Source organism: Puma concolor, chromosome E4 (assembly GCF_028749965.1).
Source record: "Puma concolor isolate L17-30 chromosome E4, mPumCon1.1.hap2, whole genome shotgun sequence".
Classification (NCBI taxonomy): Eukaryota; Metazoa; Chordata; class Mammalia; order Carnivora; family Felidae; genus Puma; species Puma concolor.
Window position 1 is genome coordinate 52,726,605 of NC_141683.1, and position 24,530 is coordinate 52,751,134.

At 45.3% G+C, this 24,530-nt stretch overlaps 1 protein-coding gene across 1 annotated transcript in view; it reads left to right on the forward strand.

Moving 5' to 3' along the window:
- TNR (tenascin R) overlaps positions 1-24,530 on the forward strand; it is a 409,362-nt gene that overhangs the window by 210,634 nt on the left and 174,198 nt on the right. The window contains exon 2 of the mRNA XM_025920987.2: positions 1,514-1,611. The gene's annotated coding sequence lies outside the window, so the exon portion shown is untranslated. The remainder of the gene's footprint in view (positions 1-1,513; positions 1,612-24,530) is intronic.

Here is a 24,530-nt window from a genome sequence, read left to right on the forward strand (position 1 = left end):
CAATCAAGGAACCTGAAGGGGATTTTGCTAACATGTTTGATGACTTTTGACTTAGTTGGTTCAAAAGAGATTGGGCCAGCTTTCTACAAGTGAAGTCACCACCCTGCAGGGTGAGGAATAAAAGGGCCAATAGGTAAAAGCAAAAAGAAGAGGGAGTTTCGATTCCATGGAAGAAGAAATTTTCAAATATCAGAGTTATCTGCCAGAAAAAAAATGGGCTGCAAATTTGGGTAGCCACTGTCCAAATTACACTGACCAGAAGAAGTGTAATTATTCCATTTGGTGAGCTGTTAGGTTAGAACCGGAGGGGGGGACACCTGGCATTTACATGTCACTTCCAACACTTACCCACACTGGACACTGGCAGGACTGCTGATGAACACTCTCCTTCCCAATGATGCAGCCTCAGAATCTTTCCTAATCCCAGACTCCAAGCAGCCACTGCTGCTACACTGGGGGAAGGATTCCCCAGAGATGAAATCTATTTGCCCTTCCAGAACTAAATGATCTTTCCACTTCTTCTAGTTCTAAGGTTCCATGGGGTCTTCCAGGGAAGGCTAATTTATTCAGGAAGAACTTAGTCGAGCAAGCCTACACCCCAGCCAATGGCTTGCTCCTTCCTCCCTCCAGTGCTAATTGATTTTTTTGCAAATACAGTTGAGATCCCTAAGGCTCCGTGTCCCCTTTGGAGAAAGCCCAGAGGATTTGTGGGAAGCAAGCCCACAAAGGCATAATCATCCGGTAATGGACGGGTGGCGATGGTCCCTGGGAATTGTGTACAGGGGAGAACTGGTCCAAGTCCTGCATGGGAGCCAGGCTTACACAGGTTGACAAATTACTGCCACGGAAGCTCCCCACTTGCAGTAGGTGTCACCGCTTCTGTGGGGGGAGGGTTCTAACCTGCGAGGATTATCCTTTGTTACGCATTCATTTCCTCCATGAGTATTTGGTGAACTTCTCTGTGCTGCACTGTGCTTGGGACAAGAACCAAAGCAGCGAGAGGGACAGAGAGTCCAGAGTGAGAATAGCGCAGATGAAGAGGCTGACGACAAGTGGTGACTTTTTGGATATGGGAATGCCTGAGTGCTGCTCACATTAAGGACAGAAGAGGGGCTCCGGTTTAGGGGCAACGGGCGGCTTCTGGAGGAATTGCCAAGCGTCTGTCATAATCAGATCACCTCTCTATGTTACTGTGGCCACCTGCGAAGACCTCAGAATAGATTTGTCACCTAAAACACATTTCTGGATTTATAATCATTCTGTAGAACGGTTTCTTAAATATTTACCGCTTCATTGTAAAGCTATGAGAATGAACGAAAGAAAATTAATAAAATAAACACAACTCTCCGGAGAGGAAACAAAAGAACTTCTTGTTTTCTTTGCTTTAGACATCCCCCTGGTGTACCTCCAAGTTTATTGAAAAAGAGATATGGCGGCTGGGATGGAAAGGGAAACTGAGATTCCTTATTTTGAAACCATCAACGCACTTCTTCCTTCCCTATTCCTGTTTCAGGTGGACGTTTGCTGCACGTGCACAGAGGCCAGGTCTCTTGGAGTTGGGATTGAAGAGCGTGTGGGGAAGAGAAAACATCGAAGACACCGTCACTAAAGGTACCATTTCTGTGAAACTTTTCCCATCCATCACTGCAATGGCCAGTTCCAGGCTTTCACTTGTGACTGCATATTCCCAGGGACTGAGACTCTTTGCCACTGCAACAACGGCCTAGGGGACAGCCTCCCTGAAATGAGGTGCTCAAGAGCATTAGCTCCCCTGGGCTTCCTGCCGTCTCAGAAAAAAACTGGGGAAACCGGGCACCAAGGTTTTGGCTTTTCATAAAATATTTCTGAAATGCATTGCATGATGTGGTTGGTAATAAAAGTGTATTACTGCTCTCAGTCCCTCCAAGACTAGGCTTGATTCCCAGCCCAGCCGTGCCTGCACTGGGCCTGCAGGAATCGGTGCTAAATTATTCACCAGCCCGACTAAAATTTCTGGAGTTCCAAAACCTCTAATAAAGTATTATGAAAAAATATCCATCTCTTTATCTCTATCCATAACCATTTATATGGCTAGAGGAAAAACCTGTCGTTTTATTTCTTTTAATTTAAAAGCTTTCCTAATTCCTTTTTCACACCACATATATATGTCTAAAGAATTTTCAGGTTGAAATAATAACCTTCTAAAAAATGGTCCATGGGCGAAGGCTCTTGGGATTCAGAGTTGACAGGCACAGTGAATATTTTGCTCCCTTAATAACTTTTGCTGGCTCTCAAACTTGACATGCCGAACTGGGAACTTCTCAACTAGGTATGGCCCTTATTTTATTGTAGGAAACAATGATAATATACCCACCAGCCTTCTCTCTATGCGTTTATATGGTTGCTAAAATTTGTTCTGGAAAAATTAACTTCCAACCTCAGATCCATAAGGTACCATTATCTGTCATGGCATTCTGCAGCATGGCATTCTGAAGCCCCAAGTTTGAATCAATCCAGACCAGCCCCAGCAGCACCCTGCCTCACTTGGGGACATTGGCTACAAAGTACCCCAGGCTGTTTAACATACCTTTGAACGCAGAAACTTATGAGACGTTAGCACATGAAGCTGGTTATCAGCCATTCACACTTTATTTTTAAAAAAGTTTTTAAATGTTTTTATATTTATTTTTGAGAGAGAGAGAGAAACACAAAGTATGAGCAGGGGAGGGGCGGAGAGAAAGGGAGACACAGAATCCGAAGCGGGTTCCAGACTCTCAGCTGTCAGCACAGAGCCTGACGCACAGCTCGAACTGTGAATGGTGAGATCATGACCTGAACCGAAGTTGGACTCTCAACCGACTGAGCCACCCAGGCACCCCTAGCCAGTCACACTTTAAAGAAAATTGGTTAATTTGGTGTTTTGAAGGTAACAGCTGGTTGAGATCAAGCTCTCTGCAACCAAGCAGAGCCAAAACAGGGTGGACCATCTGGGCGGCAACTAAGGGTAGCTGTTGCGAGAAAGTCATAGGAAATGTATTAAGATGAAGACATTTGAACTTACTAGAACTCTACTGAGAGAAGATATTGTGTAGCTGAAAGAATAGTGACAAGGCACTTACGTTATAAGGTTAATATTTCTCCCCACCCTCCCACCTCCGCCAAAGAAACCCATTCAAGTAAAACTCATTGGTTTCTAAACTGACTTCTGAATAACGTGGGTTCGGGGGGGTATGAGATCCAGGGTGCTGTCATCCTCTGCTAAGTCGACGTTGAATAAATGTTTAAAGAATGTTGGTTTAAATGTAAGACAAATTATTAGCCTGACAAGAGCACCCAGCTATTTTCATCAGCCCTAATACCTGAGGCTTCTGATGGAGGGGGTGGAGGGATGAAAGAGGGAGCCCAGGACCCCGCCAGTCGGATGAGACTCTGTGAGGGCACTGAGAAGTCAGTGTGCGGACAGACAGTGGGAGAGGGGTGACCCATGAGGACAAGCATCACATCCCGTCTGGACCTAGCTTTACTCCAGCAACAAGGACCCTGCTGCGGTCTGACCTCATGCAAATCAATCTGCAGGCTGAATCAGAGAACATTCATGGAAAGCAAGGATGAGCCTAATGATTAAACAGCCCCCGAGGATGACCCTTGTGATACTGTGATTTATAATAAGAAACATATATTTGGTCTTCATCCAGTTTCTGACACAGAACTTCCCAAACGCTTGAAAAGTCCTAAATGATAAGAGCTACATAGGTGTCTTGATATTCATAACAAACCCCTTTCAACCACACCTGAGTTTATGCTAATATGGAGACTTTGGAAAAGCACCTAAGGATGGGGGCTGGAAACCAACCTTGACATTGGAGTGTTGGAAATTTTAGTCCCACCCCCTTACCCTCTGGGGAGGGGAGAGAGTTGGGAGACTGAGTTCAATCACCAATGGCTAATGATTTAACACATCACACCCGTATAATGAAGTCTCCATGAAACCCAAAGGGACTGGCTTCAGAGAGCTTCCTGGTTCGGGAACCAGGACACCTCCATGTGCCACCGTGCTGGGCCCCATAGAGACATAGACACAGAAGCCCCTTTGTTCAGGGCCTTGCCCAATGTATCTCTTCATCTGGCCGTTGATTTGTGTCCTTTAAAATCCTTGGTGATAAACTGGCAATCCAGTGAGTAAACTGTTTTCCTGAGTTCTGCAAGCCGCTCTACCAAATTAATTGAACCCAAGGACGGGGTCATGGGAACCTCTGATTTATAGCCAGTTGGAAGCACAGGTAAAGGAGACTTCTGATGGGCATGCGAAGTGGGGGCAGTCTGGTGGGACTGAGCCCTTAGCCTGTGGAATCTGACACCGTCTCCAGGTAGGCGGTGTCAGAATTGCATTGAATTGTAGCACACGCGGCTGGCATCAGAGAAAAGCTTGGTGTGGGGGAACAAAACCCACATGCTGGAATTGGTGTCAGAATCAGAACGGTAATTCCAAACCACATCAGGGCTGTCAGCACATCAGGGTTAAGCTCCGTTTCAGGATGGGGCTGAGGGATGGTCAAACCACGGCTGGAGGTGAGGGGCCTACCCTGAAGCCAGCGAAACACTGTCAAGGCAGGGGTGTGGGATGCTGCTGGCCCTCCTGAGGGTGCAAACTCTCAGAAGTCTACAGGATGCAGTATGCAGAGGTAGTTCTCAGAAGCACCAGCTGCTCTGTTGATTGAATCTCAAAGCCACCTCTGAGCTCCGAGGCCAGTCCATCTTAACCCTGCCAGGCTTTGTCACCTGTGTGCACTTGACCTCACAGGGGTGCTCGGATTGTCCAGATTAGCCCTCTCCCCCACAGACTTTCAAATAGCTCTTCCCCAGCGTGGGCTGGTGTTAGAATTGCAGCAGTCCCGCCCGCAGGTCACCCGGTGGCTCTTTGGCAGTTCACTCGGAGGAGTGCTTGCCAGGCTGGTCCGAACTGCCTTCCTTGGCCTGCTTCTATCCCACCTTCATTCCCCATGCATTTGAAAGCAGCTTATTTTAAAAGCTGATTACATGAGCCTTTAATAACATTAGAATTTAAATGGCCCCAGATAGGCTTTCAGCCTCTTGCCAAATTGAGATAAATGTGATATTTGGGGAGCTGAGCTCCCAGCTTCATGGTTGCTCCGGACCGCAGACAGGCTTTGAAGCTCTGTGTCTCCCATGCTTCTCTGCAGCCTGACACTGGGTTTTTGTGGGTCTCTAAGGTCCCTTTTATCCCTAAAGGTCTAGGGCTCTGTGTGTAGCTGTGTCTCCGTGATCAGGCATTAATTATTAAGGAAAAGTAAGGTGGGGACAAGGGCATAGGACAAAGTTATAATCTGTGTGTGATGCACTGTGGGGAAACTTCTCTCTGTGATCCCGGACCCTCTGATAACTTTCAGTTCCAGGCAGCACGCCTTTATTGAACAGCTACTATTTAGGCATGGTGCTAAGAAGGAAATGGTCAGGAGTAAGGATGTTTCATCTGGGTTAATACATTCAGCTCCCTCGGTGACTCTTCCAGGTGGGTTCAGTTCTGGGAAGGGGAAACACCCTTATGGAGCCATACAAATATGACTGCCTCCTGATTTAATACTCTGCTGCATGTTTAAAATTTTTTTTAATGTTTATTTATTTCTGAGAGAGAGAGAGAGAGAGAGAGAGAGAGAGAGAGAGAGAGAAGGCACGAACAGGGGAGGGGCAGAGAGAGAGAGGGAGACACAGAATCCATAGCAGGCTCCAGGCTCTGAACTGTCGGCACAGAACCCGATGCAGGGCTCGAACCCAAGAACTGTGAGACCATGACCTGAGCCTAAGTCAGATGCTTAACTGACTGAACTACCCAGGCGCCCCATCTACTGCACTTTTTAGAAAAAGTGAAAAACACAGTGGGGCTGTGGAGTGGGAACCCACCAAAGGTGAACATAACAGATAGTTCGGCATTGAGGCTGTGTTTTCTCTCCACGTCTTGCAGTTTACATGGGAAAAATGTGCCCACATTGGGTGTGTCACCTGAGTCTACATGCAAGTTCATCTGTCCTTTCGCTAAGCCTGGGGCCATACAGGGTATCCTCAGCTTGTTCCTCTTCTTGGAAAGCCTCTACACAAGCATCCTCCCCAACTTGCTCTCTCCTGTCTCTCTGGAGAGAAAGTGTCCCTCCTCCTTCCGAGGATGACTCCTCCCCTGAGTTCTCAGTACCTTCCCTTTCACCTCCTCCAGGACCGTCACCCAGGCGTTGTGCGTCTCCTCACTCACATCACCTCTCACTTTCTGTAAGTTCTTCCTCTGTCGCTTATAAACATATCTTGGTCTCCATTACAATGAGCAAACAGAAACAGCTTTCCCTTGATTTTGTGACTCTCTCCTCTTCTCCTAAATTCTGTGAAGAATAGTCTAGATTCGCTTTTCACCTACCCGAGCAACAAGTTCAACTTACTTCCTCGCACACGCATGGAGTGCACACTATGTGCCATGCCTGGCTGGATCCTGGCCCCTGGGAGGATTCCCTTGTAAGGCGGCCGAGCATGTGGGAAGTGAGCTGATGGGCTCACACACTACAGAGGAGGAGAATGGGAACCATCAGCCCTATCTTGGGGCCAGGGGGCAGCAAGGAAAGTGTCATAGAAGTTCTGCGGGCACATGGAGAACCCAGGAAGGGAGAATAGGAAGGAGGAGGGGCAGTTCAGGTAGAAGGGACGGCAGTGGCCAAGGGCACTGAGGGGACTGAGGCAACACAATATGGAGATGGCACCATCTACCCAACAAGACAAGGGGCGTTGAGGCAGCAGAGGACAACAGACTGTCCTCAAGTGTGAGATTCCAAAAAACTTCAACTCTTTCTTGCAAACAGTGGAGAGGTCCAAGCCGGAGAGTGACGTAATCAGATTGCCTTTTACTTCTTTTTTAAGTGATTTTTTTTATTATTTTTTTTATTTTTTTAACATAGTTTATTGTCAAAACGGCTAACATCCAGTGTGTGCAGTGTGCTCTTGGCTCTTGGTTTTGGGGTCGATTCCTGTAGTTCATCACTTACCTACAACACCCAGTGCTCATCCCAACAGCTGCCCTCCTCATATTTAAAGAGAGACAGAGACAGAGACAGTGCGAGTAGGGGAGGGGCAGAGAGAAGGAGAGAGAGAGAGAATCCCAAGCAGGCTCTGTCTGCCCTGTCAGCATAGAGCTCAAAGTGGGAGACCATGACCTGAGCTGAAACCAAGAAGCGGACGCTTAACCAACTGAGCCACCTAGGCGTCCCAATCTGATTGCCTTTTAGAAAGACCCCTGGGAAACATCAATTAGAGGGGGAGCTCCGATAAGAAGCTGCTCTAATCGTCCAGATAAGAGGCGATAGAGGCCTGGGCACCTGGGTGTCTCAGTCGGTTAAGCATCTGACTTCGGCTCAGGTCACGATCTTGCGGTTTGAGAGTTTGAGCCCCGCGTCGGGCTCTGTGCTGACAGCTCGGAGCCCGGAGCCTGTTTCGGATTCTGTGTCTCCCTCTTTCTCTGCCCCTCCCCTGCTCACACTCTGTCTCTCAATAATAATGAATAAAACGTTAAAAAAAAATTTAAGAGGGGATAGAGGCCTGAACTAAGAGTGGCCTGGGGATGAAGGGCAGGGAATGTTAACACAATCCTCCCCACCCCCCATGTATCTCGTTTTGGGTTCACCCAAACAGCAGTTCTCTCCCTGCTCTACACCTTGATCATCCGTGATGCCTTCCTTATTGTCCTTACTGAACTTGTATTATAGTCATTTGTGTATGTCCCTGATTTTCCTTATCAGATTGTATTTTCGTCTCTCCTTCTTCAAATTACAGTACCTTGCTCATAATGAGAGCTGAAGAAAAGGTTATTTAGTTGAATTGAATTTTCAAGAGCTTCAAACCATGAATAATTGAGGAATCGACCATGTATAAGTGCTTATCATTTACATAATTGTATAAACAAGCTGATAAGATTTTTTTTTCTTCCGTTATTTTTATTATCCCAGAATGCCCCACTATCTCCCTGGTTCTCTAGATTTTAAGGAAGTGGTAAACAAGTGTTCTGTAACACACACAAGTAACAGAGGCTCTGACTGGCTCTCACCTCCCCAGGCAAGGGAAGCAGTTGCAAGCAAGGAACAGATGAATGCATTGATTGAAAATGAAAGCCATGTATAAATATTGAGAAATATGCTGTCTGAAGAGACAGAGAATTGCGGAGCACACTGCATGATGGGACCTGTGTGCAGAGTCCCGAAGGTCAATGTGCAGATACAAATTGATTAAGCTAAGTACTTACTGAAATTGCTTTCCAACACACTGATGAGAATTGATCATAAGCAGGACCCATATTTACAGTGAAAATGCTTATGTAAAGTTACCCTTTGGTATGTGACCAAAGCAAATTTAGATTGTCCGGATTTTTTCCCAAGTGGAGGTACCCGCGGGTAGAGTTGACAAATGCGTCATAAAGAGTCCGCCAGCACTTAGAATTTCGTGAATGCGGATCTGCCCCAGAACGGCCTTATTGTGACATCTTTTTATAACCCTGAGGTTAGCCTCCCTCTCATCCTCTCGCATGCCAAACCAAAGGATCCTGACTAGCCACGAGTCAGCCTTACCTAGGGTGGTACCCACACTGCCACTCCTTTTTGTTTTTGTTTTTTAACATTTCTTCATCTAGTTTGAGAGGGGGTGGGCAGAGAAAGAGGGAGAGAGAGAATCCCAAGCAGGCTCCTCATTGTCAGCGCAGAGCCCGATGCAGGCCTTGAACTTACAAACTGTGAGATCATGGCCTGAGCCGAAATCAAGAGTCGGATGCTTAACTGACTGAGCCCCCCAGGCGCACTGCCCACCCCCGCCTTACACTGCCACTCTACAACACAATCCCTAGCTCCTAGGAAACTGGAAGGCAGAAATCTCACCTGGAATGCATCTAACATGCTTAAGCGGTGACGTGAGTGCCACTGGCCAGGGCCCTTTCGGCCGCGGGGAAGAGAAGGAAAGAGAAGCAGGTGGTCAAAAGGAAAGACAAGGCAGATACAGGGGAAATAAGAAAGGGGAACAGAAGGTCCAGTTAGCGAGTCTTTACTGAGTAATTTTTATGTGTCAAATACAAAAGTAATGAGCCATGGGCCACGCTAAAGGAGTCCATATCATGGTCCCTGCACCCGAGGAGCTTAGGACTTCATCAGGAGGGCAATTCTAAACCCAGAAAACAAATTACATACCAGTGCATGACAATATAATGGCGTACTGATATTGCACCCCAGCGTTGGCTGTGCTGTTACTGAAAACCGAGATGGAGCAAGTATCACGGGTTCTGGGAGGTGAACGTGGACAGAGAACACCTCACGGCAGAGGTCGTGGGCATCAAGCTGAGCCTAGAAAGGAGAGGCGGAAGGAAGCCAGGGAGGCAGAATGAACATGACACCTCGGACTTAACGAAAAACAATAAGAACAAAAGGAGAGGAAAGAAAGAGAACTAGAGGAGGAAAGAGGTGCCGGTGGTGGTCAAGGTAGAGTAGCCTCACGTCTTTCGGGCACCTGTGCCAACCCTTGGATTGCCTTGGCCGAAGACCAACAATTTAGAGGCAGAGAATATTTCTGTGGTCCCAGTAGCCTCAGTGGGCTTGGGCTAGTGCCAGCCAATTTTTGTTGTCTCTGCCATCACTAAGTGGAGCATCTTTTTCCTCATGTTTGCTCGAGAGGAATGTTGTTTACACTGACAGCCTCATGCACTTCAGACAGATCTCTGACAACTGAATTCTCTTATTACTAACAATTGAGTGTGAAGAACCCGTGGAAACTCCACAGCAGATGAGATGGCTTCATTAGCTCAAAGTTCTGGTGGCCTCTGAGAAATGGAGAGATTGGTAAATTGAGGATAATTTATTAGATGCATTTCAAGTGATTTTATGAAGAGAACAGGGTCTTGCCCACAAAATATATTTTGATTGGTGCAGAGAAATCTCCCTGCACCCCAAATTACTTTCCTACTCCACCCTCACTCCGTTTTAAATTTTAAGAAAATAGAATTAAACAGAAAATGCCTGGCTCTGCCATTGTCTAAAATTCTACCATTTGAGATACATTCTTGCTAAGGTGTTGTCTCTCTCAGAGGTCCCTTTTGAAAAGCATGTGTCCCCAGAGAGACCCGTTTATCTGCGCCAGAATGCTTATTGTTTTATTAGGTGATTTTCTGTCTAAAGGCCACTGGAGGAGGAAAACTCTTAGAAGAGGAGGAGAAATGATTTTTTTTTTTTTTTTTTTTTTTTTTTTTTTAGCACATGGGGCCCTGCTAGGGAAGGCAGAATGGAGGAGGGTATTCAGTGCAAGCAATGGATGGTCTGGATGGCTGAAGAGCAAAAGAAGGGGTAGAAAATAGAGCCAAAAGATGGGAGTGGGGAGGAAGAGAGAGAGTGAGAGAGAGAGAGAGAGAGAGAGAGGATGAATCAGGATGGAACAAAGCTAGAATCAATCTTTGTCTCCTCTGTATGTGGTCTGGAGCAGCCCTGACCGATGGGCAAATTCAGGTGCCACCTGTGAACTCAGCATCACTCAGAAAGGAGGAGGGGCAAGGATAAGACCCACAGGGGGGCTACTTGGGAGGCTTTGCCGGGTGCAGGCTGGATGTACGCGTACGCAGCTAAGTCACGTCCAGCTGCAGCAAAACCATAACACGTCTTTCATTAGGTGCAGAGAAGAAATGCCTAGAGATCACCCCAGTGCAGAGCAATCGTGGCCATGGGCCAAGGGGGTGTCATGATCCCCAGCTGAGTCGGCAGACTACAATAAGCTGGGGAATGATTTAAGAACTTTGGAGATGAAACTATGAGAACCCAGATAATCTGATACTAGAAACACCCACCCACCAAATGTTTGGTCTAGGACTTTAGACGTTAGTCTAGTCCAACCCTCATCTTCTAGTGGGGGAGAGGGAGCCCAGAGAAGAACTGAGATTTGTTGCTTTCTGTCTGCTAGGTACTGTTTCAATCGCTTTTTATGTACCAACTCCTCCCAACAACCAATAGTAATAGTTATCGTTGTTATCTCTATTCTACAGATAAGGAAACTGAGGTATAGAAAAGCTAAATGACTTGAGCAGGATCAAACCACCTAGTAAGCGGCAGAGTGGGGATTTGAACCCAGGCAGTCTGAGTCCAGAACTCCTCCACAGAAGCCCTGCCCTGAAAGATTTGTCTGAGAGCACACAGTCAGACACCAGCAAGGAAAAGCCATATCTTGTAATGTGAACCCTGGCACATTGAGGTGACAGTGCAGGTACATTTGTGCGACGATGATGGCACGTCGGGGACAGGCTACAACACACCTGGTGATTCTTAGTGGGAGCTGAAGGCCATTCTGGAAGGGCAGTGAGTTGTCTATCTCTCCTTAATCAAAGAGAGGCAATGGATTTGTAATGGAGACACTGCTATTGAAGCTGTGATAATTATTGAGAGAATGGCACAGAAATGGAGGAGTAGATGTCTCTCTCCTCAAAGAGGAGGAGCTTGAGGTGATGAGACTGTAAAGAGAGTATTGATGAGGGTTTGATAGTGGTCAATGCAACAGCAATAGACTGTGAGGGTGAAGATAGAGGAAGGGCAGCGATGCATGGAGTCGCTCAGTCAACCATGCTTCCTGAATGCTAACTTTGGCCAGCTGCTAAGTGCCCTGGAAGGAATGAGGTCTAATCCACCATGAGCTTACTTACCATCGGATGGATAAGATGGGGCAGTGGTAAACAACTCACCTCGCCAGACACACACTGAAATATGAGAGATATAGGCATGCATCACCAGTTATATTAATACAGCCTCAAACCGTTCTGAAGAAGAAATTGGTAGTTAGGATTCTTGGAATCAGGGAGACAACCATAACAGAGGGCCGGCAGACGAGATGCTGACACCTTCAGATGAGGGTTATCACTGGTTGTTTTGGAATGAGACATGCGGATGGAGTGGTGAGTTGTAAAAAGGTGACAATGGCAATAGTGAAGTCGCCTTGGGAAGTGGCAGATCTTTTGTAGTCACCTCGATCATGGGCAATGCGATAAAGGAAAAGGAGGGAGGCCTCTAACCTTAATAGAGACATTGGGTACATGTCTAGAGTGGAAGAGGAATGCCTATAGCTTTATCAAAGCTGACCGGGGTCTTGTATCAGAGAGGGGTGGATAAAGACACTGAAATTGTTATGGGAACAATTATGACTGTAACTGAGGTAATAATGAAGATAATGGACCTGTAATGAAAAGCTCGTGGCTATAAAGGAGAAGGTGAGGGCAACTGGAATGTAGAAGGGGGAGATGAGGGAGGTAATGGTCGTGATGCGAAAGGTAATGGAGTTATAACGTAGATGATGCGAAAGGTAATGGAGTTATAATGAGGTGATGACTACAGAGTTGGGTGCGGGGTTGGGGGGGGAGATGATCATCTTAATGGAAGCAAGAGGAACTGTATGATACAGGTGAGAACTGTATGCAGAGCATGGCCACAGCTGTGGGTGACTGGGGGAGTAATGAACAGCTACACCCAAAATTCTTGTTATGCCAGGAGTTCTAATGGACCCTAGAATAAGATAATAATGTTAATGGAAAAGATGATGACCGCCATGAAAACCAGGAGCCTTGTGATGGTATTTAGAAATACCTATTTAGGGGGAGAGACAAGAGGAGGGATGGAAATGTGACTGAGGGCGGACCGGTGTGGACGTATCCGTACGTTCCAGGGCTGAGGCTCCTGAGGGTGGTTCACTGGACTCATCCCCACGGGTGATTTGGCTTTAGCGCAGCTGCTCCCACTTGTACGAGGCATTTGTCATGCATGAAGCAAGTCTGAGATGAACAGACGTGGCTGCAGGAACAATTCAAGCTTACAATCTAAATTTTGTTCTTAAATTAGGCATGACAACACACTAGCTCAGATATAGTACTTCTGTGAGCAGATATGTAAACAAAACGTCTGGGAGATGCATGGGTTTGCAGCAGAAATAAATGTATACAAGGATTTATTTTTTTAATATATTTTAAACCATTAATGCCTTTTCCAAGTGAAGAAATGGGAGCTTAATCCTCCACGGGTCACTGATGAACTTCGGAGACCTTCAATTGGGAAACGTGGTTGTGGCAGCTTGTGCTGCTGGTCTGGCCGGGGAGACTCTGATGTGGGCTCTGCACGGGGATCTGGGGAGCCGGCATTCACAAGGGTCCCCAGTGCAGCTGGTGTTTCTGCATCGAGCAGCCTAGACATGTACACAGAATGTAAACCACAGACCCGAGAACTAACACATGATTCCAGACCCACACCAGGCATCCAGGAAACACAAGCAAAAATGTACAGCCTTTAAGGGAAGCAGAGACAGCCAGAGAAACTCATTGTCTATACAAGGAATTACTGTGCATGGAACACAGGTGCTCTCTGCCTCCGTCCAGTACGTAGATGCCACCTCTCAGACCAACTATATCCAAGCCACTGGAAAAGCTTTTACACAAATGGAGATTCCTGGGTCCCGCTTCCTGGACAGTCTGATTCTGTTGATTAGGATCAGGGCCTGTAAATCTGAATTTTTTTTTTTTTTTTTTTTTTTTTTAAATTTTTTTTTTTCAACGTTTATTTATTTTTTGGGACAGAGAGAGACAGAGCATGAACGGGGGAGGGTCAGAGAGAGAGGGAGACACAGAATCGGAAACAGGCTCCAGGCTCTGAGCCATCAGCCCAGAGCCTGACGCGGGGCTCGAATTCACGGACCGCGAGATCGTGACCTGGCTGAAGTCGGACGCTTAACCGACTGCGCCACCCAGGCGCCCCTAAATCTGAATTTTAACCTCCCCTCACCCCTGGAAATTTTCCCACGGACTCTAGTGTGGGAACCACTCTGCTCACCCATGGCCCTTATAAGGAGACTGTCAGCAAGACATGTAGAAAGCACATTTCATGAGTGTAAACCAAACCAACCTTTCAAGTAGATTTGTCCTAACGGTGGGATTTGAGCAGCATTCAGCAGCCTCTCCCTAACAGAAAATTATCCTCTACCCAAGTGTGCTTTTCCCTCGATGGAGACTCGCACAATTGACTTATGCAGCCTCCCAGCAAGGGACTTCTAGAACGCTGCAATGGCACGAGGCAGTGCCAGGCAACCAGACCCTATTTCCTCTAGAATAGAAGGAATGAAGCAGTATGAGGACAGAAATATGTGTGTGGGGGTGGGGGGGGGGGGGAGGAACTGGAGTGGTGAGGAGGGAGGGAAATATCCAGAGAAGACATTCCAAGTCCTGGTTACAGAAATGGGTATGGATTTGGAGGTGAGAGTGGGCATGACCATGCTGTCTTCTGAAGGTCCGTCCTGTCCAGCCCTCAGACATGCCACTTTGTCCTTCAGGATTCCCAGGGATTAAAAGATGTCAATATTAAGAAATATTCAGCTTAAGTTTGGGGAGGGACACATCGCTTCTGTCCTTGCATGATACGTAAGTTGTGCACGTGTACCCACGTCTACACCTAAATCAGCCAAATTAGAAAATGAGTACAAATACCAAACAGTTCCATTACGAAGAAAATTTATTTTTTTAATCGCTGGACAAAATGATAGAATATTCTTCAATAACCTGTGTCTTAATTCTTCCTGCCCCTTCAACTAAACTCTTTTTAAAGAGACCAGCGGGGCGCCTGGGTGGCGCAGTCGGTTAAGCGTCCGACTTCAGCCAGGTCACGATCTCGCGGTCCGTGAGTTCGAGCCCCGCGTCAGGCTCTGGGCTGATGGCTCGGAGCCTGGAGCCTGTTTCCGATGCTGTGTCTCCCTCTCTCTCTGCCCCTCCCCCGTTCATGCTCTGTCTCTCTCTGTCCCAAAAATAAATAAAAAACGTTGAAAAAAAAATTAAAAAAAAAAAAAAAGAGACCAGCAATGTCCTGAAAGATTGAAGTACAAAGCCAGTCACGGTCTTCTTTTCTTTGGAAGAAAAACTTGGGTCCATTAGCACCAGCTTGCCCAGCTCTGTCTCAGGGACAAAAACCCAGAGCATTTGCTCACGTTCCCTTAGAGGAATAGTGAAGTTCAAGCCCTACTTGATCCACTTGGGAGTAACTCGGGCAATCAGGTTGCGGCTGTGATAGAAAGTGACTTTGTGGGCACAGTGTGGATCTTCTCTTCAGCTGGTCACTTCTCCTGTCCTCCCTGGTCACCACCTTTCTGAGAAATTGTACCCGCAGTCCTTTCAGAACTATGCCTCACTTTCCCAGGGGTGCTGACCCGCCTCTTGAGAAATGCCACCTTCCTCCTGAGCCATGTTGTCATTTGTTAGCGGCTAATCATTCATTAACCTCCCAGGTACCTCCTGGAAGCCAGGACCTCACCTTCATTTGTAAAGGTGGTTCATCGGGTCCCCCTTTAATAAAATTACAATTTCAGGAAACAGATCATTTGTATCAAATACAACCCCATGGCTTCCTCTTATGTTAATCATTTCAGGCAGGTGCTATTAGGTAATTCAATCACTGGGCTACAGAAAGCAGCCACTGAATTAATGAGGAATGAACTCAAATTCTGAGTAAGAGATTTTCTGAATAAATGGCTCTGAATGAAAAAGCAGGAGCCAAGCCTATAATCACAGCAGATGACAACAATACAAAATTGCATATTAAACACAGTCCCAACTTCCATCTATTCTCAGTCCACAAACTCTTTTGGAGCCAAAAGAACATATTGCGACTGCCGCCAGCAGCTTCCACGTTTGCCACTTGTCTAATATTTCCTTAACGCTTTTTCAGGTGAACTGAATATATTCTGTAGCTCTCATCCCAATGTAAAATAAGCTTTAGTTTATCCCCAGGGCTCGCCTTGCATTAAAAAGAGCATCTTTGGGGTGCCTGGGTGGCGCCTTTGGTTAAGTGTCTGACTCTTGATCTTGGCTCAGGTCATGATCCTGTGGTTCATGAGTGCAAGCCCTGCATCAGGCTCTGCACTGATGGTGCGGAGCCTGCTTGGGATTCTGTCTCTCCTTCTCTCTTCCCTTCCCCTGCTTGTTCTCTCTCTCTTGCTCTCTCGAAATAAATAAACATTAAAAAAAATTTTTTTTTTTAAAAGAGCATCTTTGTCCACAGCCGCATTCAGACTTGAAACTTGTCTGGCCTCCCATCTCGTCTGCCTGCATCTGGCCTCCCTTCCCTCTAGGACACTTTCTTCACAGCCACCAGGATGACCCTCCCCAAGCTCCGATCTCACTACATCACATCCCTGCCAGACACCCTCCATTCACTGTCACTGTCCTCATCTTTTTAGCGTGTCACACAAAATGCTTGGTGACTGGGCCCCAGCCTGTCTTTCTAGCTCGTCTCTGGTTGCCACTATATAGGAATGCATCCTAAATTCTAGCCATACCCAGATTCTTGACATCTCTGAACATTCCATGCTCTTTCTTAGTGCCTCATGTTTCTTCCTCTAGAGTGCCTACGCCAACCTAATTCTGAGCAATGCCCATCCTGATCCCCTTGGTACCTCCATTCCTAGACTGAGTCAGGTGCCCTTTTCCTCATCCTTCTTTAGCAGCCAAAGGCAGAATTCAGTTATTTAACATAGCACTCAATACTACAACAGCTGGAACATGGAGTCTCTTTCTTCAACTGTCCTGACACCAAGTTGAGAATAAGACACTATGTAGTGTTGAACCTTGTATTTGCAATGCTGGGCATATGGTAGATACACAATAAATATTTGATAAATGAATGAGCCAGTGATAGAATAAATGAAGTCGGGGTTGAATAAATGAATGAACCCAATGACACGATTTAGGCCAATTCTAGCAGCCACACTTCCCAACTCTGAGCAGCAGCATTTACAAAGTTTATTTTCATGATCTGAAGTTCGGTCAGTGAAGACGTGGCACAGGATGAGTGAGTTTTCCTACAGCTGATGATATCATCACCACGTCTTCATCTTCCCTCTCTTTAGTAAATATCTGATGAACTAGACTCTGCAGCAGAGATGGGATGCTCCCCTGTGGCCAGAAACCACTGATAGGACGAGCCACGTGGTGACCCACATGGCCTCCCTGGGACTGGAGCTTCCAGCTCCATAGGAAATCTCCCAGGCTCTGCACACGGCATTTGGTTCTCATGGAGCTGTGGTCGCCTGGCATTTATCACGCTGTGCTTCATCAGAGATTTAATCAGGTTTGAGTTTTTAACAACGTGCTCGTCACGCTCACTTAACTTAAAATCAAGCCTGCTCAGGCATTAGTTGGTCCTATTCACTCAGTCTGGTAGTTTGGGCATTTAAAACTCTAGGATTTTTCATCAAGGAGCACTGTACATTTTTACCAAGCATCCCTTATGTGCAAACCTCGCAGGCTGGCTCCCTGGTTGAAATAGTCCAACTTTGGGGATCGTACTGCAATGGAGGAAGTATCTTTATAGTAGTTTCCTATTGATGACATAGCAAATGACCACAAGCTGAGTGGCTTAAAACAATGAAAATTTACTATCTTAGAGGTCTATAGGTCAGAAGTCTGACATGGGTCTTACTGGGCTAAAATCAAGAAGGTGGCAAGGCTGTATTCCCTCTGGGGGGCCTAGGGTAGAACCCACTTTCTCACCCTTTCCACCTTCTGCCATATAAGGTAACATGCACAGGTTCTAGGGATTAATACATGGATGTCTTTGGGGGGCTGTTATACTGCCTGCCACACTTGTGTGTCTCTGGACCTCCAGAAGGCATCCTTTGCATAACCTTGTGGGTCCAGCGTGGACTTCCCAACAGCATTCATATTTCCTGAAAGCTTGACACAATTGTAGACTTGCAGGCCCAACCCCAGACCTTCAAAATCAAAATCTACATTTTCACCAACTCCCAGAGGATTCTGCATAGTATGAGAAACACCACTCTAGAGGCTCCCTGAGTGGCAGAGGAAAGAGCCGGCACTTAGTGTTATACAGACAGTGGTGTTATCCAGGATCATGTATGTAAAGTTGGACAGATCTTGAAGGGGGAGCTCAATCAACAGGCTCCCTCTCTCTCAGGACTCTGAATGGAAGATAAAGAAGAGGGTCAGGTGGGACCATGATATCACTTGATAAGCTGAGATCAGGTCGTGTAGCTTTACTGCAGATGTAACATTGAACCAACGAGGAGAACTTTTTTCCCTGCCCCAGCCATGGCTGCACCAGACTGGGGAGGAGTCTGCCCGACCACAGTGCCATGCCGGCAGGGGCACAGTCTGTGTAGGAGAATTTCTGGCACAGAGTAGTGCATTGGGGAGCATGTGCTCTCTGTGGGTGGGCCAGCTCACAAGAGGAAGGAAGAAAAAGAGCCTGGGCTACATACACATGCCCGGTTTCTCCTTTCAAACTCAGCAACCAGATAGGTTGCTAGTGAATAAAAGCATAATAAGACAGAAGTGTTCCAGCTAATAGACCTGCCTCCACATGGAAGGGAACATCAGGAGAGGGAATCAGCCTTTCCCCTAATAAATAGCATCTATATCACAGAGTCATTGTGAGGAAAGTGATACAGCGTGTGGGGTGGCACTCAGTACATCACAGTCCAACTACAAGGACTTTTGGATTACCCAGCAATACTAAAATGGGGCAACCCATTAGAATATCCTAATGACTTTGTTATACAATTCGAATTACTGGAAGCCCACTCTAGGGGATTAGGATTCAGCAGGTCTAAGACAGGGCTTGAGAATCAAATGGATATGAAATCCTGATAGCACACAAATAAGAAAACGGCTTCTATCGTGATCCCTTCAGTCATTTGGACAGGACTTTACCTAAACCAGAAAGAATGAGTATTAGACAAGATGCTTTTGGTTGCAAGTTACAGACACCAACTTGAACTGGTTTACACAAAAAAGGGAATATGTTGCAGGACTCATGGGTGTCTTATAGAGCACAGGAGGCAAGAGCAAGTGTGGAGAAAGGACTGGCCTCAGGAACCAGGCGCTTTCAGGAACCCGGTGGTGCTGTCTCTCCATCTCTCCTGTCTTCTTCTTTCTATGACCAACACCATCTTCTCTCTGTGTTGCCATGTGTGCAGTGAGAAGATTACACTCTTGAAGATTCTTTGTTCCTGGACACTGCAGGCAGATGAGCTCTCCTTTGGTTCCAATTCTGAATTCCCAGGACGGAGAATGTGACTGGCCCAAGTCAGGTCAATTGTCTCCACCAGGTGCAGGAGCTTGAGGTCATAGGACCCATCCCTCTATCTTTGTGGGGTATGTTGGAGGGAAGGCAATTCTCAGAGAAGGGAAGTCATTGCCAATTCAGTGGATACTCAATAGAATCTATTCTATAGAATATAGAATAGACATACTATATCACGTCAGTATTTAAAAAATTGCTTTCCACCCAATAATAAAAAAATAAAAGGAAAACCTTGAAACTTTGAGTGTCTGACAAATTTTTTTTTAATTTCGAGCTTATACTTAGAATCAATGTCACTAAAATATCAGTTCTAGTGAAATCTTCAAGATTATGCCTCCTCCAACTTGGAAGAGAAATCTCAGCTCCTTTGGAGAGGATGCTCTTATTCTATGTGGGTTCACATTCCCAGATCATTCAGGGCCCTTCTACAAGCTTCTTCCTGGTGTGAAGAGGGTTCTTTTCCATGAAGACATTTGTTAGGAGGGACTGCCAAATCCACTTATGTTATAATTATTCTTTATGAATGTGTCCACCTACCAGACGATAGGTTCTTCCAAGGTCAAGATCTCACTCATCCTATAGTTACAGTGTCTATTATAGTAGCTGGCTCAGAATGACTACTCAATATGGGCTTGTTTACTTTAGGGATGCATGAGTCATTGTCTCTCAAAAAGTGATATAATAATGTACCAGGAATGGGGTCTAGGAAAGGAAAGGAGAACTTCCAGAGCTTTGGCTGTGTGAGAAGCAGTCTGCTCAAATCCTTACCTTTCACTCCAAGGTGTGCTGAGAACTAGAAGTGTTACCTCTCAGAGATGCCACATGGCAGCTGTCTTAGGGTCATCATAGGGAGTGGAAGGTATAGATACTCTTTATGAATGTTTATTTTAATTACTGCTTAAAAAAACCCTTAGATTTCATAATTCACCATTCTGCTATGAAATCAATATTCTGGGGCTCAAATACCTTTATCGTGACAGTGTTTTATTCTAAAAATGTATTTTTCTACGTTTTAACTTCTAAAATAATAAAAAAATTTCATTTATGGCATGACATAAATGAAACCACAATTTAATGAAATGGCATTTTGTGAATTTAAACCGAAGCAAATATTTGACATGCTTTATTTAGATTAATTTTCTGTGCATACTCTCCTGTTTTGATAGCAGGCAAGCTCTATGGTATCATACATTTACTGCACTAGGTTCTGAGACTCGAAGTGTGGAAGTAGAAGCTGTGGGATCCAAGGGGACCCAATTCTGAGGGTCTCACAAGCCCACACTCAGGTTTCACTGGCAGTAAAAATTGGCTAGGAAGTTGTTTAACAAAATGATTATATCCACTCTTGCAAAACAAGAGTGTGATATTCATTTCCATGTTGGTAGCACTTTTGCCATGTAAATATTAATTTGCTTTTCATAATCTTAAACCAGTCCTAATGTACATTCTATGTAAATTATAAGCTAAACAATTTTTTGTGTGCATTATAAATACCATCCTGTACTAAACTTTCTCAAAAAATAATCTGCCAGTTCTAGGACACGAACACTATCAGTTCAAGGGAGAAACTAAGGCATATGTTGAGTAAGTTACTATCTGGTCCTTTATGAAAAAGTGTGCCAGTCTCTGGATTTATAGAATTAACGTGATTTATAATGACTGAATAATACTGGTTTTGATTTGGAATCCCAGATACTAATCCAATTTATTCCAGCCTCCTGGTAGATCTGAGTAAGAGCTTCCCAATACTTTATAGTTATAGAAGCTGTATTTGACTATGGTTATGATTTGCCTTCCAGAACCACTAACCTGGCACAATGACCTCTATTCCAGAAGGGGGTCTGAAACAATAATAATGGTGCTGGTGACCCCCAAGGATGAGTCATGATCATCATGATAGATGTTATGAACTGGTATGGGTCATGAAAAAAAACGGCATATAACTTTCACATCTGTGGATAGCAACTTGTGGTGTCTTTTTCACTTTTGTGTGAAGGTCTTCACAGCTCTTAAGACCAAGTGCACTTTGAAGATGAGGATATAATTCACAGACCCAATAAAAAATTCTGATTTATGGGAGGAAACTGAAATACATTTTCAAAAGAGATTTCACACACACACACACACACACACACACACACACTCACACACACCCCATAGGGCTCGTCTTCACCATTAGGAAAACTTAAGTTCCATTTTTTGCATTTACAGGAAAAAGAAGAAAATTTTAAAAATGCAGTATAAGATGGCCCCTGATCCCGAAATCTCTACATTTAATAAAGCATCCGTTCTTCATTGGTGAGAAAGAGTTTAGACATAGTCCTTTCAAACCTAAATCAGACAGGGTTAATTTTTAGCTCTTTAGAGTCACTGTTGGGCCACATCATTGAGTTGACTGGAAAAGGTCCCCTTCTAAAAGCCTGTCCTGTGTGCCCACTGTTTGCCCGCTCCCAGAGCCAAGCATCAGAAGCAAGGTAGCCTGAAGTTGTCATGAACAAACTTTTGAAAATGGGAGTGAAGAGAGGATTCTTTAGGTACCCAGGGAACTGTGAAATAACGAAAAGGAGATAAGAACCAACAAAACCAAGAAGCAGGAGGAAAACTGGAAGCAAAATAATACAGTGGATTACATTTTTTCAAAGATAACCTGGGAACAGGCTTTATCGTCCAAAGACCATTTTCTCTCTCATCTAGAAATTCAAAGAGAAGAGTGAAAAGGATCAACTCTACAGCAAAGTTTGACTTAAGTAACCTTAACAGCTAATTGAAAAGAGCTTTCAGGTGTTTGTTTTCTTTTTTTTAATTTTTATTTTTTCAAATGAAAACTCAACTGGTAAGAGAAACCATAGTTCCTATGCCGGCTCAGAAAAAACTAGACATCGGAGAACAGAAATAATTGCCCCAGCCAATAATGGCTCCTGATTTTCTAATAAGAAACCGAAACTAAACCAAACCAAAACAATAATGAAAAACAGTTTCATCAGTGCATTCAGAAAATTCTCAGTGAAAGATGTCTATTTGCTTTGTAAGATACAGTCCCTGCCTTTAAAGAATCTCTAATCCCCTTCTGGAGATAGGACTGAACACATCATTAGAAAACAGCATGAGGTGGCTTCTGTTCATGTGCTCACTCTAACAGTGCTATAGAAGTTAGAAGGGAGAGATACAAGGGAGTCATTTGGGGCATATAACTGTATTAATCATCATTGCTGATAACAGATTACCCCGAGTCTAATAAGTTAAAGTAGTAACCATTGATTATCTCACAGTTTCTGTGATTAAGAATCTGAAAGCAGCTTGGTTTCTTGGTTCAGGCTCAGGGTCCCTTGTGGGGTTGCAATCTAGCTGTCAGCTGGAGCTTTAGTCATCACAAGGTATGAGCCTACTCATACGGTGGTTGGAAGTCCTTGGTTCTTCACCGTGTGTGTCTCTCCATAGGATGAGTAACCACATGGTAAGCTAGCTTCTGCCAGAGCTAGCGATCTAAGAGAGAACAAGTTAGAGAGAGGGAGGATGCCCCAAGAAGGTGACCACGGTCTTTTTATAACCTAACCTTGGAAGTGACCTCCCATCACTTCTGCCATATACTATTTGTTAGAAGTGAGTCAACGCATGCAGCGCACACTCCAGGGGAAGGAATTACACAAGGGTGTGAATATCGGGAGAAGGGGTCATGGGGGGCCACCCTAAAGGTTTCTACTAGAGTAACAAACGTGCTGAACTCAAGGGGGGTGGTTAGCAAACCACGGCTAGAGGGTCTGACACTGGCTTTTGTAAATAAAGTTGTATCGGCCCTCAGCCACACTCACTTGTTTGCCTGTTGTCTGTGGCTGCTCTTGTGCTAACAACTGCAGAGTTGAGTAGTTGTAACATAGACCTTATGGTCCGCAAAGCTTAAAGTATTTACTATCTGGGGCGCCTGGATGGCTCAGTCAAGTGGTCATCTGACTCTTGATTTCGGTTCAGGTCATGATCTCACGGTTCATGGGATAGAGCTTCACATCGGGCTCTGTGCTGTCAGTGTGGAGCCTGCTTGGGATTCTCTCTTTCCCTCATTGTGTCCCTCCCTTGCTCTCTCTCTCTCTCTCTCTCTCTCTCAATAAATAAATAAATAAACTTTAAAGTATTTACTATCTGAAACTTAACAGGAAAGATTTGCTGAGCCCTGCTCTAGAGCATTACTTCTCAAAATTTATATGCATGTAAATCACCTGGAGATCTTTAAAATGTGGTTTCTGATTCAGTAGGTCTGAGCGAGGTCTGAAACTCTGCATTTATAACAAGCTCCCAGGTGATGCTGTGGCTGCTGGACCACAGACCACACTTTGAGGAACAAGGCTTATAGACCTTGAGGGATGAGAAAGTCTTGAATAGGTGGGAGATGGCCTCCCAAGTAGGGAGAAACGACATGAGAAAAGATGAGAAAGGGAACAGGCATGGCTTTTGGGGAGAAAATAAGAAGACTTGACAGTCTGAAACAGAATAGAGGACACAGTCATATCCTCCCTGTGAAGAACAACTGCAAAGAGCAACACTTGGCCTTGGGGCAACTGAGAAGGCAGTGGGGAAAACTATAGTGTTGGTTCTTCCTATTTCAAAATACACAGCCTTAAAAAAATGATCAGAATACTGTTGATTGTGTATCCAACCAAAACACCCGAATTAAAAAAAAAAAGGAGAGATAGAGAAAGAAAGAAAGAAAGAAAGAAAGAAAAAGAAAGAAAGAAAGAAAGAAAGAAAGAAAGAAAGAAAGAAGGGAGGGAGGGAGGGAGGAAGGGAGGAAGGGAGGAAGGAAGGAAGGAAGGAAGGAGGGAAGGAAGAAGGAAGGAAGAAGAATCTACACAGATATTTGTTTAGTGCCCACTTTGCATCACTGATGTGCTAGGTCCTGTCGATGAAGATAAATAGACAGTCCCTTCTTACCACTCAGGCTGGTGATGGACAGAGACAAATATAAATACACTGGAGGCCATGCATTGTGATAGGTATATTAATAGAAATATCTGCCTGACACTGCAGCAAAACATGAGAAGGGACAGCGTCTTAAAGGATGGGTAGGAGTTTGTTATGCTGGAGAGATGAAGAAAGCATTTGAGGTTGAGGAATATCATAGAGCCATGAGAGGGCAGGGACTGGATAGAGGTTGTACAGGCCTGAGGCGTGGGGTGTGTGCTAGGTAGGAGAACATGGGGGTTCAGGAAGGAAAGAGGGTTGGACTGACAGACAGTAGAGAAAGGCTGCCACTGGCTGCAGGAAGACATTCAGACTTCATCAGCTGATGACATCAGAAAACCCATGTGACATTCATGGCACATAGGAGGGCTCAATTATCACTAGCTGTGGTTCTATTTTAGAGACTCTGATGGCCATGTGGAGGATCTCATATCTGGGAAAGCAGAGAAAGGGAGGATCATCATCCAT